We start from the raw sequence: 16,967 nt of genomic DNA, 5'->3' as shown, positions 1-16,967 counted from the left end.
TGTACAATCCGGCGCTGTGGCATTGGAGTGTGATGATCAGACTGCTGCTCGTCCTCACTCAGCTGCTCGGCTCGAATCGTGTGACAACCCTGCGCGATGAGTCTCGAAGTGTGATGATCAGTAGATCCACTGATGCTGCTCTTCTGGACTTGCTGGCTCGGCAGGAACTGTGTACAATCCGGCGCTGTGGCATTGGAGTGTGATGATCAGACTGCTGCTCGTCCTCACTCAGCTGCTCGGCTCGAATCGTGTGACAACCCTGCGCGATGAGTCTCGAAGTGTGATGACCAGTAGATCCACTGATGCTGCTCTTCTGGACTTGCTGGCTCGGCAGGAACTGTGTACAATCCGGCGCTGTGGCATTGGAGTGTGATGATCAGACTGCTGCTCGTCCTCACTCAGCTGCTCGGCTCGAATCGTGTGACAACCCTGCGCGATGAGTCTCGAAGTGTGATGACCAGTAGATCCACTGATGCTGCTCTTCTGGACTTGCTGGCTCGGCAGGAACTGTGTACAATCCGGCGCTGTGGCGTTGGAGTGTGATGATCAGACTGCTGCTCGTCCTCACTCAGCTGCTCGGCTCGAATCGTGTGACAACCCTGCGCGATGAGTCTCGAAGTGTGATGATCAGTAGATCCCCTGATGCTGCTCTTCTGGACTTGCTGGCTCGGCAGGAACTGTGTACAATCCGGCGCTGTGGCATTGGAGTGTGATGATCAGACTGCTGCTCGTCCTCACTCAGCTGCTCGGCTCGAATCGTGTGACAACCCTGCGCGATGAGTCTCGAAGTGTGATGACCAGTAGATCCACTGATGCTGCTCTTCTGGACTTGCTGGCTCGGCAGGAACTGTGTACAATCCGGCGCTGTGGCATTGGAGTGTGATGATCAGACTGCTGCTCGTCCTCACTCAGCTGCTCGGCTCGAATCATGTGACAACCCTGCGCGATGAGTCTCGAAGTGTGATGACCAGTAGATCCACTGATGCTGCTCTTCTGGACTTGCTGGCTCGGCAGGAACTGTGTACAATCCGGCGCTGTGGCGTTGGAGTGTGATGATCAGACTGCTGCTCGTCCTCACTCAGCTGCTCGGCTCGAATCGTGTGACAACCCTGCGCGATGAGTCTCGAAGTGTGATGATCAGTAGATCCCCTGATGCTGCTCTTCTGGACTTGCTGGCTCGGCAGGAACTGTGTACAATCCGGCGCTGTGGCATTGGAGTGTGATGATCAGACTGCTGCTCGTCCTCACTCAGCTGCTCGGCTCGAATCGTGTGACAACCCTGCGCGATGAGTCTCGAAGTGTGATGACCAGTAGATCCACTGATGCTGCTCTTCTGGACTTGCTGGCTCGGCAGGAACTGTGTACAATCCGGCGCTGTGGCATTGGAGTGTGATGATCAGACTGCTGCTCGTCCTCACTCAGCTGCTCGGCTCGAATCGTGTGACAACCCTGCGCGATGAGTCTCGAAGTGTGATGACCAGTAGATCCACTGATGCTGCTCTTCTGGACTTGCTGGCTCGGCAGGAACTGTGTACAATCCGGCGCTGTGGCGTTGGAGTGTGATGATCAGACTGCTGCTCGTCCTCACTCAGCTGCTCGGCTCGAATCGTGTGACAACCCTGCGCGATGAGTCTCGAAGTGTGATGATCAGTAGATCCCCTGATGCTGCTCTTCTGGACTTGCTGGCTCGGCAGGAACTGTGTACAATCCGGCGCTGTGGCATTGGAGTGTGATGATCAGACTGCTGCTCGTCCTCACTCAGCTGCTCGGCTCGAATCGTGTGACAACCCTGCGCGATGAGTCTCGAAGTGTGATGATCAGTAGATCCCCTGATGCTGCTCTTCTGGACTTGCTGGCTCGGCAGGAACTGTGTACAATCCGGCGCTGTGGCATTGGAGTGTGATGATCAGACTGCTGCTCGTCCTCACTCAGCTGCTCGGCTCGAATCGTGTGACAACCCTGCGCGATGAGTCTCGAAGTGTGATGACCAGTAGATCCACTGATGCTGCTCTTCTGGACTTGCTGGCTCGGCAGGAACTGTGTACAATCCGGCGCTGTGGCATTGGAGTGTGATGATCAGACTGCTGCTCGTCCTCACTCAGCTGCTCGGCTCGAATCGTGTGACAACCCTGCGCGATGAGTCTCGAAGTGTGATGACCAGTAGATCCACTGATGCTGCTCTTCTGGACTTGCTGGCTCGGCAGGAACTGTGTACAATCCGGCGCTGTGGCATTGGAGTGTGATGATCAGACTGCTGCTCGTCCTCACTCAGCTGCTCGGCTCGAATCGTGTGACAACCCTGCGCGATGAGTCTCGAAGTGTGATGACCAGTAGATCCACTGATGCTGCTCTTCTGGACTTGCTGGCTCGGCAGGAACTGTGTACAATCCGGCGCTGTGGCATTGGAGTGTGATGATCAGACTGCTGCTCGTCCTCACTCAGCTGCTCGGCTCGAATCGTGTGACAACCCTGCGCGATGAGTCTCGAAGTGTGATGACCAGTAGATCCCCTGATGCTGCTCTTCTGGACTTGCTGGCTCGGCAGGAACTGTGTACAATCCGACGCTGTGGCATTGGAGTGTGATGATCAGACTGCTGCTCGTCCTCACTCAGCTGCTCGGCTCGAATCGTGTGACAACCCTGCGCGATGAGTCTCGAAGTGTGATGACCAGTAGATCCACTGATGCTGCTCTTCTGGACTTGCTGGCTCGGCAGGAACTGTGTACAATCCGGCGCTGTGGCATTGGAGTGTGATGATCAGACTGCTGCTCGTCCTCACTCAGCTGCTCGGCTCGAATCGTGTGACAACCCTGCGCGATGAGTCTCGAAGTGTGATGACCAGTAGATCCACTGATGCTGCTCTTCTGGACTTGCTGGCTCGGCAGGAACTGTGTACAATCCGGCGCTGTGGCGTTGGAGTGTGATGATCAGACTGCTGCTCGTCCTCACTCAGCTGCTCGGCTCGAATCGTGTGACAACCCTGCGCGATGAGTCTCGAAGTGTGATGACCAGTAGATCCACTGATGCTGCTCTTCTGGACTTGCTGGCTCGGCAGGAACTGTGTACAATCCGGCGCTGTGGCGTTGGAGTGTGATGATCAGACTGCTGCTCGTCCTCACTCAGCTGCTCGGCTCGAATCGTGTGACAACCCTGCGCGATGAGTCTCGAAGTGTGATGACCAGTAGATCCACTGATGCTGCTCTTCTGGACTTGCTGGCTCGGCAGGAACTGTGTACAATCCGGCGCTGTGGCATTGGAGTGTGATGATCAGACTGCTGCTCGTCCTCACTCAGCTGCTCGGCTCGAATCGTGTGACAACCCTGCGCGATGAGTCTCGAAGTGTGATGACCAGTAGATCCCCTGATGCTGCTCTTCTGGACTTGCTGGCTCGGCAGGAACTGTGTACAATCCGGCGCTGTGGCATTGGAGTGTGATGATCAGACTGCTGCTCGTCCTCACTCAGCTGCTCGGCTCGAATCGTGTGACAACCCTGCGCGATGAGTCTCGAAGTGTGATGACCAGTAGATCCACTGATGCTGCTCTTCTGGACTTGCTGGCTCGGCAGGAACTGTGTACAATCCGGCGCTGTGGCATTGGAGTGTGATGATCAGACTGCTGCTCGTCCTCACTCAGCTGCTCGGCTCGAATCGTGTGACAACCCTGCGCGATGAGTCTCGAAGTGTGATGACCAGTAGATCCACTGATGCTGCTCTTCTGGACTTGCTGGCTCGGCAGGAACTGTGTACAATCCGGCGCTGTGGCATTGGAGTGTGATGATCAGACTGCTGCTCGTCCTCACTCAGCTGCTCGGCTCGAATCGTGTGACAACCCTGCGCGATGAGTCTCGAAGTGTGATGACCAGTAGATCCACTGATGCTGCTCTTCTGGACTTGCTGGCTCGGCAGGAACTGTGTACAATCCGGCGCTGTGGCATTGGAGTGTGATGATCAGACTGCTGCTCGTCCTCACTCAGCTGCTCGGCTCGAATCGTGTGACAACCCTGCGCGATGAGTCTCGAAGTGTGATGACCAGTAGATCCACTGATGCTGCTCTTCTGGACTTGCTGGCTCGGCAGGAACTGTGTACAATCCGGCGCTGTGGCGTTGGAGTGTGATGATCAGACTGCTGCTCGTCCTCACTCAGCTGCTCGGCTCGAATCGTGTGACAACCCTGCGCGATGAGTCTCGAAGTGTGATGACCAGTAGATCCACTGATGCTGCTCTTCTGGACTTGCTGGCTCGGCAGGAACTGTGTACAATCCGGCGCTGTGGCATTGGAGTGTGATGATCAGACTGCTGCTCGTCCTCACTCAGCTGCTCGGCTCGAATCGTGTGACAACCCTGCGCGATGAGTCTCGAAGTGTGATGACCAGTAGATCCACTGATGCTGCTCTTCTGGACTTGCTGGCTCGGCAGGAACTGTGTACAATCCGGCGCTGTGGCATTGGAGTGTGATGATCAGACTGCTGCTCGTCCTCACTCAGCTGCTCGGCTCGAATCGTGTGACAACCCTGCGCGATGAGTCTCGAAGTGTGATGACCAGTAGATCCACTGATGCTGCTCTTCTGGACTTGCTGGCTCGGCAGGAACTGTGTACAATCCGGCGCTGTGGCGTTGGAGTGTGATGATCAGACTGCTGCTCGTCCTCACTCAGCTGCTCGGCTCGAATCGTGTGACAACCCTGCGCGATGAGTCTCGAAGTGTGATGACCAGTAGATCCACTGATGCTGCTCTTCTGGACTTGCTGGCTCGGCAGGAACTGTGTACAATCCGGCGCTGTGGCATTGGAGCGTGATGATCAGTAGTGGTTTCTAGAACTGGGTAAAAGAACACTGGTTAGGGTATGGTGCACACGGGGTGAAAATTGAGTTTACCACGCTCTCTGGCATTGTTTCTACACTATTGTGAAACTTTTTACAAAAAAAGGAAAAAAGTGGAAACACGAAGTCCCATAATCGTTTTCTAAATGAAGTGACTGGCTTTTTGAAAGCTGAATGGGAATTTGAAGTAAAAAAAAAAATGCAAAAATGGCTTGGATGATAAACCAGCTCTTATTGTAATCACCTTCTGTTTGCAGCTGGTGTACTGCTGCCCTTCTTTTCACTGCCTGGATCGTGGTGCGTGGTTTCGTTCGTGGGTCCATTTGTCCAAGCAGGATCGTGTCGGATCCTGGTTCGAGCTCCCGCCAGGACGGGATGAGCCACCGGCTCGAGAATAGAGTCTTCCCGACAATGCAAATCCTCTATTCTCCCCCCTCTCAATTTAGCCATGTTTTCCATCCTCCCCGTTGGCGAGGGTTGGGTAAGGTGTATACTCGTATACCCAAGCGCGGATGTTCGGAAAACATGTTACCGTTCTGTACGACGAGGACGTATTGAGTAGGAGTTGGGTTGGAGAGCCTATGAGAGTCGGATCCAACCCCGTTTACAGAACGAAGGCTGATTACAGCCATCCATCTAACAACAGACTTCATAGATCAGGCGGGAGAGATCAGGCGAGCGATAAAAAAGAGAGAGAGAGAGAGAGAGAGAGAGAGAAAAATATATTAGTTAACATTTACTCTATGGTAAGAACTCTTCAACTTATCTTTTCAGCCGATGACCATCTGCAGGTGTGCCTGGGTTGATTGCTCTACTACGATGACCGGTGAAAAGGTTGGTTTCCTGCAAATTTGAACAAAATGGTCAGTGGCTGCAAAAAACTGATTCAACTCACCGAGACTCGGAAGTTTGTACGGTGCTGAAAGGCTTTTCGTCCGCCCGACTGCTGAACACTAAACGGCATGGGCTGGCTGCGCTGAAAATACCTAAAAATCAAGTGATATTTTCTCACCACTCTACGTCTGCGGGTTGCATCGGGACAATGATTTGTGATATACAGGGGAAGCTTTTTGGGCGAGATTTAAACCTTTTTTTTCTCCCTGCTTTATTTGCACCGTCACCTTTACAGGCTGTATCTCATAATTATTAGTGACCTAATGAAATATCGATAACTGCGTCGCCCACGCCGCTAAAACCTAGTATCATGCATGATTTGCCGTTTTGCCTTACTTGCTAGTGTGGTCATTATGTCCCACTGATTCTTGGGTTACTGGCTATGCATAATACAGCTAGCCTCGCAAGTACCACCTGAAAGCGCTAAGATAAACCGACTATCGAAGTGCAGCCCCGGAGGCCTTTCGCGAATGTGTGTTTGTGTTTTTTTTTGTTGGATGCCAATGGGATGCATGTGCCTAAAGTTAACCTAAAGCGTTTGAACCTCATATCGCTTGCCTAATCGCTGATGCAACGAAACTGGCCGCTCAGCTGTAGGAATGAAAAGTTCTTCTTCTTATTCTGCATCTTCTTATTCATTGGTACTACATCATACGATGTTGGTTGATGATGTGCTTCCGTTCGTGTTCGAGCGACAGAAGACCTATAGCCTGCCCACGCTCGAATGCAGAGCCGATGGCATACGATTCTATCTTCACCATTAACATGAGAGAGACAGAGCTTATACCACGAACGTACCCGAAAGGTGTGCATGCTTAACTCATCAGGATCTAAAGGCAAGGACAAGGCAAAAAAAAAATCCTCACGGCTACACATGTCCTCTAGACGCGTTGTCTATGCGTCTCGCTCGGTATCACAGCGGCATACGGCAGGTAAGCAGTACAAATGCTGCTACCTGATACGCACACATGTTTATCGAACACAACCATTCGGTTCGACTCGGTAAACTTCACGAGGATGCCGGAACAAAAGGGCGCAGACTTTTTCATGATTTTGTATGACTTCGGCTGTTTTGGACTACGCGTGTAGGCGCTCGCATAGAGCACATGGGGCATGTGAGCGTTTGGCTTCTGTTATTGTGGAGTTGTTAACGGTTAACGAAAACGGTTGAAGATTAAAGTAGTGGTCATCAGTACGCGATGAAACCAATGTGTTACGAATTTATCATGTCAACGGAGGATATCACGCCAGGCGTGGTTTTGTTCCGGACTGGGACTGGGAGAATCCAATCCCTGAGATCCTTCAGTTGGAACTCGAGAGATTGGTGGAAGCTTTTCGCCGGGGTCGATTTGGGCCAAGGTTGGCGTACAGCCTCCTGAGTGGGCTCCAGAAAGAGCTAATTTGAGTGGAGAACGTGGGACCAATCAACCCGAATAGGACGTACCTAGACATGAGTCTCGAAACTCGAGTCTCTATGTCTTGTTTTGCAATGCTCTAAGAATAAAACATCCAATTGTAACAAACGAACACTCCACACCGTCTAGACAGGTCTAGTTTCAATACACACACGTACTGCCCCGTACCGCAATAGCTAATGCCAAAACGGACTGCGGCTGCAGTGTGCAATAAGAGACGCGTGTCCGCGACTTTAGCGAATGGTTCCCACATTTTGCCACCTTACAAAATAACAGGGAACCAATTTCGGTTCCCACAACAAAATGCAACTTTGGCAAAACGACTTCAGGTATCTCGCCTGATGTGTGCTCAGAATCCCTGTACTGGGCCCCTTTTGTTTATGAGTCCCTTCATCCATGGGGCCCCTAACTAGCACAGAAGCTGAGACTTGCTGAGACTACTGTACACATTGTTCTACATGCTGGACTTCCTTACACGGGGCCCCTACATTGACATAAAACACCGTAAAGAGCTAGAGAGAGAGAGAGAGTTAAGCTTGCTGCTTGCTGCAGTGTGCTAGTGTATAACTTAAAATGTGTAGTTTGTAGTTTGTGCAAGTGAAAAATATGTGTTATTGAGTCTTGACTCAACAAATTGAATTTTATCGTGTCAGTAATGTAAGAATTATTAAAAATGATTTCACTTTATGTAATAATTTTTCCAAATTTAAAGTGGCCTCATGTTTTTAAAAATCTGACATTGTGATCATTTGTGTAAGTACTTGTATTCTGCTGTAAGACTTCAGCAACAAAAGGTGTAATTGTTCATTGTGGTGCAATCATCAATTCTTAACTTGCTCTGTTGTTCTCTAATACTGTTCTCCAATCCATACGTGGTGAAGTAAACAGATTTGTTTAATTTGAGTTTTATATCAACATGTTGTTTAATTTCACTCGTTTGGGAATAAGACACACACTCATTCTATGTAGTTTCTTCCAACCAATAGCATATTAGCCTATTATATTTAAAGTATTTTAACGTATAAATTGTTCGATTCATGATGATGCCATACTGAGCTCTACTCAATAGCACAGATTATCCAAAAAAGCCAGTTTTAATGCATGTTATAAACGATAGTGAGTATTTAAAAGCAAAAAAGGTAACTGTTCAACACTCACAAGTGAAGTCAATTATTCGGTGCGTATGATTAACAAGACCATGCAAAGCTGATAGATATTTTCATGGGTCGCGTCATTTTGACTGTTGCTCAACGCAACAGAGAGAGAGAGAGTTAAAAGGAATGTTCGGAGCGGTCAGGGTTCGCGCGCCAGGTCAAAGATCGAAGATATAGGAATTTATCGTGAAGCCGTGTAAAAATGGCGTCCAAAAAAATGCGAATGGAAGGCAGTCTTTCGAAAAAAACGCCAATAGTATTTGGAGCAGTTGGAACGCGAATGGAGGCACGGCGTCTAACATGGGAAGCCATCGACTTTGTAGCCAAAAAGTTCATTCGGTTCATTTTGCGAAGGCTTTTGTGATGGCATGAGCAAAACGGACGCTCATTTTCTCTTGCTTATGGTTCGTGGTTGAAAGGCAGAGAGAGTGAACAATCGCTGGGGCGTTTGATCTCTACTGTACATAAATCGCCCCTCAAGCTCGCTGAGATCACAGTTCTAGTGTTTCAGTTGTTATGAGACGTGGAAGTGCTGCTAGCTTGCTGCAGTGTGCTAGTGTATAACTTAAAATGTGTAGTTTGTAGTTTGTGCAAGTGAAAAATATGTGTTATTGAATCTTGACTCAACAAATTGAATTTCATCGTGCCAGTAATGTAAGAATTATTAAAAATGATTTCACTTTATGTAATAATTTTTCCAAATTTAAAGTGGCCTAATTTTTTCATCAAAGATCGAAGATATAGGAATTTATCGTGAAGCCGTGTAAAAATGGCGTCCAAAAAAATGCGAATGGAAGGCAGTCTTTCGAAAAAAACGCCAAAAGTATTTGGAGCAGTTGGAACGCGAATGGAGGCACGGCGTCTAACTTGGGAAGCCATCGACTTTGTAGCCATCGGCTAAACCATGCGTGTAGTCCATATTTAGCGTACCAGTTGACGCAGAACGGAACGATAAGCTTCTTAGCGAAGCACCACATCTACCAAGGGATGCAGCTAACGATTGATTACAGGTAAGTTGAGTGAAGCGGTGCTCAAATTGGCACGACTTGTAGACCTCGAATGGTTTACCTCATACTGGCTTTTTCTACAGATTGATCGAAGATGACAACTGTTGACACGTCTGTATGTTGACATAAGAGCGATAATAAGTGCGAGATAATGATAAAGGCAGGTGCGCTTATCGATTAAACCGATAAGCTGATCGACGGTGCCATAAAACACCGTAAAGAGCTAGAGAGAGAGAGTTAAAAGGAATGTTCGGAGCGGTCAGGGTTCGCGCGCCAGGTCAAAGATCGATGATATAGGAATTTATCGTGAAGCCGTGTAAAAATGGCGTCCAAAAATGCGAATGGATGGCAGTCTTTCGAAAAAAACGCCAAAAGTATTTGGAGTAGTTGGAACGCGAATGGAGGCACGGCGTCTAACTTGGGAAGCCATAGACTTTGTAGCCATCGGCTAAACCATGCGTGTAGTCCCTATTTAGCGTACCAGTTGACGCAGAACGGAACGATAAGCTTCTTAGCGAAGCACCACATCTACCAAGGGATGCAGCTAACGATTGATTACAGGTAAGTTGAATGAAGCGGTGCTCAAATTGGCACGACTTGTAGACCTCGAATGGTTTACCTCATACTGGCTTTTTCTACAGATTGATCGAAGATGACAACTGTTGACACGTCTGTATGTTGACATAAGAGCGATAATAAGTGCGAGATAATGATAAAGGCAGGTGCGCTTATCGATTAAACCGATAAGCTGATCGACGGTGCCATAAAACACCGTAAAGAGCTAGAGAGAGAGAGAGAGAGTTAAAAGGAATGTTCGGAGCGGTCAGGGTTCGCGCGCCAGGTCAAAGATCGATGATATAGGAATTTATCGTGAAGCCGTGTAAAAATGGCGTCCAAAAATGCGAATGGATGGCAGTCTTTCGAAAAAAACGCCAATAGTATTTGGAGTAGTTGGAACGCGAATGGAGGCACGGCGTCTAACTTGGGAAGCCATCGACTTTGTAGCCATCGGCTAAACCATGCGTGTAGTCCCAATTTAGCGTACCAGTTGACGCAGAACGGAACGATAAGCTTGTTAGCGAAGCACCACATCTACCAAGGGATGCAGCTAACGATTGATTACAGGTAAGTTGAGTGAAGCGGTGCTCAAATTGGCACGACTTGTAGACCTCAAATGGTTTACCTCATACTGGCTTTTTCTACAGATTGATCGAAGATGACAACTGTTGACACGTCTGTATGTTGACATAAGAGCGATAATAAGTGCGAGATAATGATAAAGGCAGGTGCGCTTATCGATTAAACCGATAAGCTGATCGACGGTGCCATAAAACACCGTAAAGAGCTAGAGAGAGAGAGAGAGTTAAGCTTGCTGCTTGCTGCAGTGTGCTAGTGTATAACTTAAAATGTGTAGTTTGTAGTTTGTGCAAGTGAAAAATATGTGTTATTGAATCTTGACTCAACAAATTGAATTTCATCGTGCCAGTAATGTAAGAATTATTAAAAATGATTTCACTTTATGTAATAATTTTTCCAAATTTAAAGTGGCCTCATTTTTTTTTAAATCTGACATTGTGATCATTTGTGTAAGTACTTAAATCGCCCCTCAAGCTCGCTGAGATCACAGTTCTAGTGTTTCAGTTGTTATGAGACGTGGAAGTGCTGCTAGCTTGCTGCAGTGTGCTAGTGTATAACTTAAAATGTGTAGTTTGTAGTTTGTGCAAGTGAAAAATATGTGTTATTGAATCTTGACTCAACAAATTGAATTTCATCGTGCCAGTAATGTAAGAATTATTAAAAATGATTTCACTTTATGTAATAATTTTTCCAAATTTAAAGTGGCCTAATTTTTTCATCAAAGATCGAAGATATAGGAATTTATCGTGAAGCCGTGTAAAAATGGCGTCCAAAAAAATGCGAATGGAAGGCAGTCTTTCGAAAAAAACGCCAAAAGTATTTGGAGCAGTTGGAACGCGAATGGAGGCACGGCGTCTAACTTGGGAAGCCATCGACTTTGTAGCCATCGGCTAAACCATGCGTGTAGTCCCAATTTAGCGTACCAGTTGACGCAGAACGGAACGATAAGCTTCTTAGCGAAGCACCACATCTACCAAGGGATGCAGCTAACGATTGATTACAGGTAAGTTGAGTGAAGCGGTGCTCAAATTGGCACGACTTGTAGACCTCAAATGGTTTACCTCATACTGGCTTTTTCTACAGATTGATCGAAGATGACAACTATTGACACGTCTGTATGTTGACATAAGAGCGATAATAAGTGCGAGATAATGATAAAGGCAGGTGCGCTTATCGATTAAACCGATAAGCTGATCGACGGTGCCATAAAACACCGTAAAGAGCTAGAGAGAGAGAGAGAGAGAGTTAAGCTTGCTGCTTGCTGCAGTGTGCTAGTGTATAACTTAAAATGTGTAGTTTGTAGTTTGTGCAAGTGAAAAATATGTGTTTTTGAATCTTGACTCAACAAATTGAATTTCATCGTGCCAGTAATGTAAGAATTATTAAAAATGATTTCACTTTATGTAATAATTTTTCCAAATTTAAAGTGGCCTCATTTTTTTTTAAATCTGACATTGTGATCATTTGTGTAAGTACTTGTATTCTGCTGTAAGACTTCAGCAACAAAAGGTGTAATTGTTCATTGTGGTGCAATCATCAATTCCTAACTTGCTCTGTTGTTCTCTAATACTGTTCTCCAATCCATACGTGGTGAAGTAAACAGATTTGTTTAATTTGAGTTTTATATCAACATGTTGTTTAATTTCACTCGTTTGGGAATAAGACACACACTCATTCTATGTAGTTTCTTCCAACCAATAGCACATTAGCCTATTATATTTAAAGTATTTTAACGTATAAATTGTTCGATTCATGCCATACTGATGATGCCATACTGAGCTCTACTCAATAGCACAGATTATCCAAAAAAGCCAGTTTTAATGCATGTTATAAACGATAGTGAGTATTTAAAAGCAAAAAAGGTAACTGTTCAACACTCACAAGTGAAGTCAATTATTCGGTGCGTATGATTAACAAGACCATGCAAAGCTGATAGATATTTTCATGGGTCAAGGAGTGTTATTTTCATTGGTTTTTTGATGTACTATTGTTGCGACGAGTCTGGCAACTGTTCGATGTTATAATAATAACGTGTATTGATGACTGCCCGGTGTATAAGATCAACAGATACTTGATAACACACGGATAATGCGAACGGAAAGGATAAGGCACACGGAAAGGATGTACGGAAAGAAACAGAGTGCGGCGGCTCTTTTCTATTCTAACCGTACGACGAGATAGAAGTTTTTTTACTTGTTATCACCGTTAGTCAAGCTTTCGGCAATAAATATACTTGTAAAATTATCTGGGAAGTCGTCGCGTCATTTTGACTGTTGCTCAACGCAACAGAGAGAGAGAGTTAAAAGGAATGTTCGGAGCGGTCAGGGTTCGCGCGCCTGGTCAAAGATCGAAGATATAGGAATTTATCGTGAAGCCGTGTAAAAATGGCGTCAAAAAAAAATGCGAATGGAAGGCAGTCTTTCGAAAAAAAACGCCAATAGTATTTGGAGCAGTTGGAACGCGAATGGAGGCACGGCGTCTAACTTGGGAAGCCATCGACTTTGTAGCCATCGGCTAAACCATGCGTGTAGTCCCAATTTAGCGTACCAGTTGACGCAGAACGGAACGATAAGCTTCTTAGCGAAGCACCACATCTACCAAGGGATGCAGCTAACGATTGATTACAGGTAAGTTGAATGAAGCGGTGCTCAAATTGGCACGACTTGTAGACCTCGAATGGTTTACCTCATACTGGCTTTTTCTACAGATTGATCGAAGATGACAACTGTTGACACGTCTGTATGTTGACATAAGAGCGATAATAAGTGCGAGATAATGATAAAGGCAGGTGCGCTTATCGATTAAACCGATAAGCTGATCGACGGTGCCATAAAACACCGTAAAGAGCTAGAGAGAGAGAGAGAGTTAAAAGGAATGTTCGGAGCGGTCAGGGTTCGCGCGCCTGGTCAAAGATCGAAGATATAGGAATTTATCGTGAAGCCGTGTAAAAATGGCGTCCAAAAATGCGAATGGATGGCAGTCTTTCGAAAAAAACGCCAAAAGTATTTGGAGCAGTTGGAACGCGAATGGAGGCACGGCGTCTAACTTGGGAAGCCATAGACTTTGTAGCCATCGGCTAAACCATGCGTGTAGTCCCAATTTAGCGTACCAGTTGACGCAGAACGGAACGATAAGCTTCTTAGCGAAGCACCACATCTACCAAGGGATGCAGCTAACGATTGATTACAGGTAAGTTGAGTGAAGCGGTGCTCAAATTGGCACGACTTGTACACCTCAAATGGTTTACCTCATAATGGCTTTTTCTACAGATTGATCGAAGATGACAACTGTTGACACGTCTGTATGTTGACATAAGAGCGATAATAAGTGCGAGATAATGATAAAGGCAGGTGCGCTTATCGATTAAACCGATAAGCTGATCGACGGTGCCATAAAACACCGTAAAGAGCTAGAGAGAGAGAGAGAGTTAAGCTTGCTGCTTGCTGCAGTGTGCTAGTGTATAACTTAAAATGTGTAGTTTGTAGTTTGTGCAAGTGAAAAATATGTGTTTTTGAATCTTGACTCAACAAATTGAATTTCATCGTGCCAGTAATGTAAGAATTATTAAAAATGATTTCACTTTATGTAATAATTTTTCCAAATTTAAAGTGGCCTCATTTTTTCATCAAAGATCGAAGATATAGGAATTTATCGTGAAGCCGTGTAAAAATGGCGTCCAAAAAATGCGAATGGAAGGCAGTGTTTCGAAAAAAACGCCAAAAGTATTTGGAGCAGTTGGAACGCGAATGGAGGCACGGCGTCTAACTTGGGAAGCCATCGACTTTGTAGCCATCGGCTAAACCATGCGTGTAGTCCCTATTTAGCGTACCAGTTGACGCAGAACGGAACGATAAGCTTCTTAGCGAAGCACCACATCTACCAAGGGATGCAGCTAACGATTGATTACAGGTAAGTTGAGTGAAGCGGTGCTCAAATTGGCACGACTTGTAGACCTCGAATGGTTTACCTCATACTGGCTTTTTCTACAGATTGATCGAAGATGACAACTGTTGCCGGTGTATTTTGTGGATTCACAAAACCGGAACACGTGGAAGGATTTTTGCGGCCTCACGTTGATGAAGTAAACAAGCTTCAATCAAGTGGCTTGCGGTTCGGCAACAAGACAGTGGGCGTTAAACTTCACATGTCTGATTTACCCGCCCGCTGCTTTGCCAAAGGTAATTGTAGTAATAAATGTACTATAAAAAAGCAACGAACAAATTGTAAAACCGTTGTTTTACATTTCAGCTACCATAAGCTACGTTGGCAAACACAGCTGCCATAAATGTACATGCATGGGAGTACACGAAGGGAAAAATGTCATTGTTGAAGATGTGGATGCTGAATTGCGGACTGAGGAAAGCTTTAAAGGCAGGACGGATAAGGAACATCACAAAAGTTGGAAGTCACCAAGATGTGGTGGGTTTTAACATTGTAGATCATATCATCATAGCAGATCGCATGCATCAATCAGATAGATTAGAATGTATGCAGTAGTTAATGTTTTCTTCTTCTTCTTTCTTCTTTGGCTCAACAACCGTTGTCGGTCAAGGCCTGCCTGTACCCACTTGTGGGCTTGGCTTTCAGTGACTAATTGATTCCCCCCCCCCCCCATAGCAGGATAGTCAGTCCTACGTATGGCGGCGCGGTCTATTTGTGGATTGAACCCATGACGGGCATGTGGTTAGGTCGTACGAGTTGACGACTGTACTACGAGACCGGCTAAAGTTAATGTTAGTATTATTTTATTTGAATGTTCCTCAAATTTGAATTTGAGATCCGCAAACCACACACACTCACACAACCACTCACGCGATCACGCTGGGTCACTCAGGATGCTTGAAATAAAATGTAAACAAGCATCGATTTCAAGCATGCATGTCGCGCGACATTTTGCCAAGCGGGCACGTGCAGAAGCTACAAGGAGCAATCAGTAGCTGAATTGCTCGATTACGCACAAAGAATAGAACATCCAATCCCTGAGATCCTTCAGTTGGAACTCGAGAGATTGGTGGAAGCTTTTCGCCGGGGTCGATTTGGGCCAAGGTTGGCGTACAGCCTCCTGAGTGGGCTCCAGAAAGAGCTAGTTTGAGTGGAGAACGTGGGACCAATCAACCCGAATAGGACGTACTTAGACAGGAGTCTCAAAGGGCTGACTGATAGCAGACAGCGACGATATCGCATTTACGTCCATCCCAATCGTTCTCTCCACGGCTGAATGCTGCCATGCGTGTTTCACTTTGTACTGCAGGTAGTAGTAATTAGTGCTACAAGTGCTTTAACGACGCGATGTCCCAGTATCTGTCGCTTCGTAGTGGCATTCCTATGTGTTGTGTCCGCACAAATGAGAGGTGGAGACGGTGTACGGCACAAACAGAATATGTATTTTAAACTATCTTTAGTTTATATTAGTTACACCGATACTGATACATTATAAATATAACACGCAATGCGGGGAGAGGATGACTGGTCGACTTCTCAGCATGAGGCAGCATGAGGCCACAACACTATGGAACTCTGAGGATTTATAAATTTCTAAAATTTATAAAGCTTGAGCTTTTTATTATTCTTGTGCTTTTGCGTAACAACCTACGTGGTCACGGCAGCCTATATAGGCTTTCGATACTTCTTGGAAAGCAGTTGAACCGACAACGGACAAGTTGTAGGTGGGATTGGGCAAATTCAATACTTTGGAGATCATACATCTCTAAAGATTCATGAATCCCAAGAGAAAAAATAATTTTAATGGATTTATGAATATTTTAGATTCATGAATCTTAAGAGATTCATGAATCTTTGGAGATTCATGAATAGTTAAAGAATCATGAGTTTTTGAAGATACATGAATCTTTGAAGATTCATGAATCTTTGAAGACTTGTGAATCTTTACAGAATCATGAATCTTTGAAGATTCGTGAATCTTTAGTGATTCATAAATCTTTGGAGAGTTGATTCGAGATTCGAATCACTCAACGTTGAAGATTCATATGAATAAATCGCAACGAAAGATTCATGAAACTCAACACTGCACAGGAACTGGTCAACCGAATTTATCTGCAGAATTGAGTTGAAGCTCGTTGATATATTGTCGTTAAACAGTGCTCAATATGGTCTTCACAAATTTTCGTTTTTTTTTTAGTGCGTCAGGTGCTAGACCAGCCGCCCGCACTCGAACGTGAAGCACGCAACAAGCGGCCCGATGATTTCGTAGCCAGTGAAGAATAAGAAGCAGACATGGAAGAAGACGAAGAAGGACTGCAACTGTGGCGTTTCGATTTGGCTTCAAACTGGCGCCCGGCGTAATATACGCGATTGATTTCTGGGACGATGTCGTACATCGTCTGCCGCCCTGTTCTACTACTATCCGGACCCTACCCTATGTACACCTACCTACAATTGCTTAGCGAGTATACGAGCTGCCGATACACCCAGTGCGTCGGTACCAGTGCAATTGTGCATTGTAATTATTATTATTTTTCGCACAACCTAATTGACGCACGGGATTTCTCTACCCTGCTCCTCCCACCCCCTTACCCCTACCC

General features: G+C 46.1%; 3 long non-coding RNA genes across 8 annotated transcripts in view; all 3 read left to right on the top strand.

Annotated features, from left to right (window-relative positions):
* Positions 1-9,550: 9,550 nt before the first annotated feature.
* Positions 9,551-10,836, top strand: LOC4576015 (uncharacterized). Its single transcript, XR_009765097.1, has 3 exons — positions 9,551-9,849; positions 9,930-10,413; positions 10,494-10,836. It is a non-coding gene; the product is annotated as an uncharacterized LOC4576015 (long non-coding RNA).
* Positions 10,837-10,956: 120 nt separating this feature from the next.
* On the top strand, positions 10,957-13,284 carry LOC4576013 (uncharacterized). The gene is made up of 5 exons (XR_009765092.1): positions 10,957-11,072; positions 11,150-11,428; positions 11,509-11,797; positions 12,772-13,052; positions 13,133-13,284. It is a non-coding gene; the product is annotated as an uncharacterized LOC4576013 (long non-coding RNA).
* A 128-nt stretch (positions 13,285-13,412) lies between these two features.
* LOC11175725 (uncharacterized) overlaps positions 13,413-16,967 on the top strand; it is a 33,984-nt gene continuing 30,429 nt past the window's right edge. The window contains exons 1-6 of one of the 6 annotated variants that reach the window (XR_009765090.1): positions 13,413-13,614; positions 13,695-13,979; positions 14,057-14,334; positions 14,415-14,603; positions 14,674-15,158; positions 16,565-16,876. This is a non-coding gene — a long non-coding RNA (uncharacterized LOC11175725). Of the gene's footprint in view, positions 13,615-13,694; positions 14,335-14,414; positions 14,604-14,673; positions 15,159-16,564; positions 16,877-16,967 lie in introns of those variants that run through there. The other 5 variants (XR_009765091.1, XR_009765086.1, XR_009765089.1 and 2 more) reach the window with 5 other exon arrangements.

The sequence above is a fragment of the Anopheles gambiae genome, chromosome X (genome assembly GCF_943734735.2).
Source record: "Anopheles gambiae chromosome X, idAnoGambNW_F1_1, whole genome shotgun sequence".
Lineage (NCBI taxonomy): Eukaryota > Metazoa > Arthropoda > Insecta > Diptera > Culicidae > Anopheles > Anopheles gambiae.
Note: the sequence above shows the minus strand (reverse complement) of the source record. Positions and strands in the feature narration are given on the sequence as shown.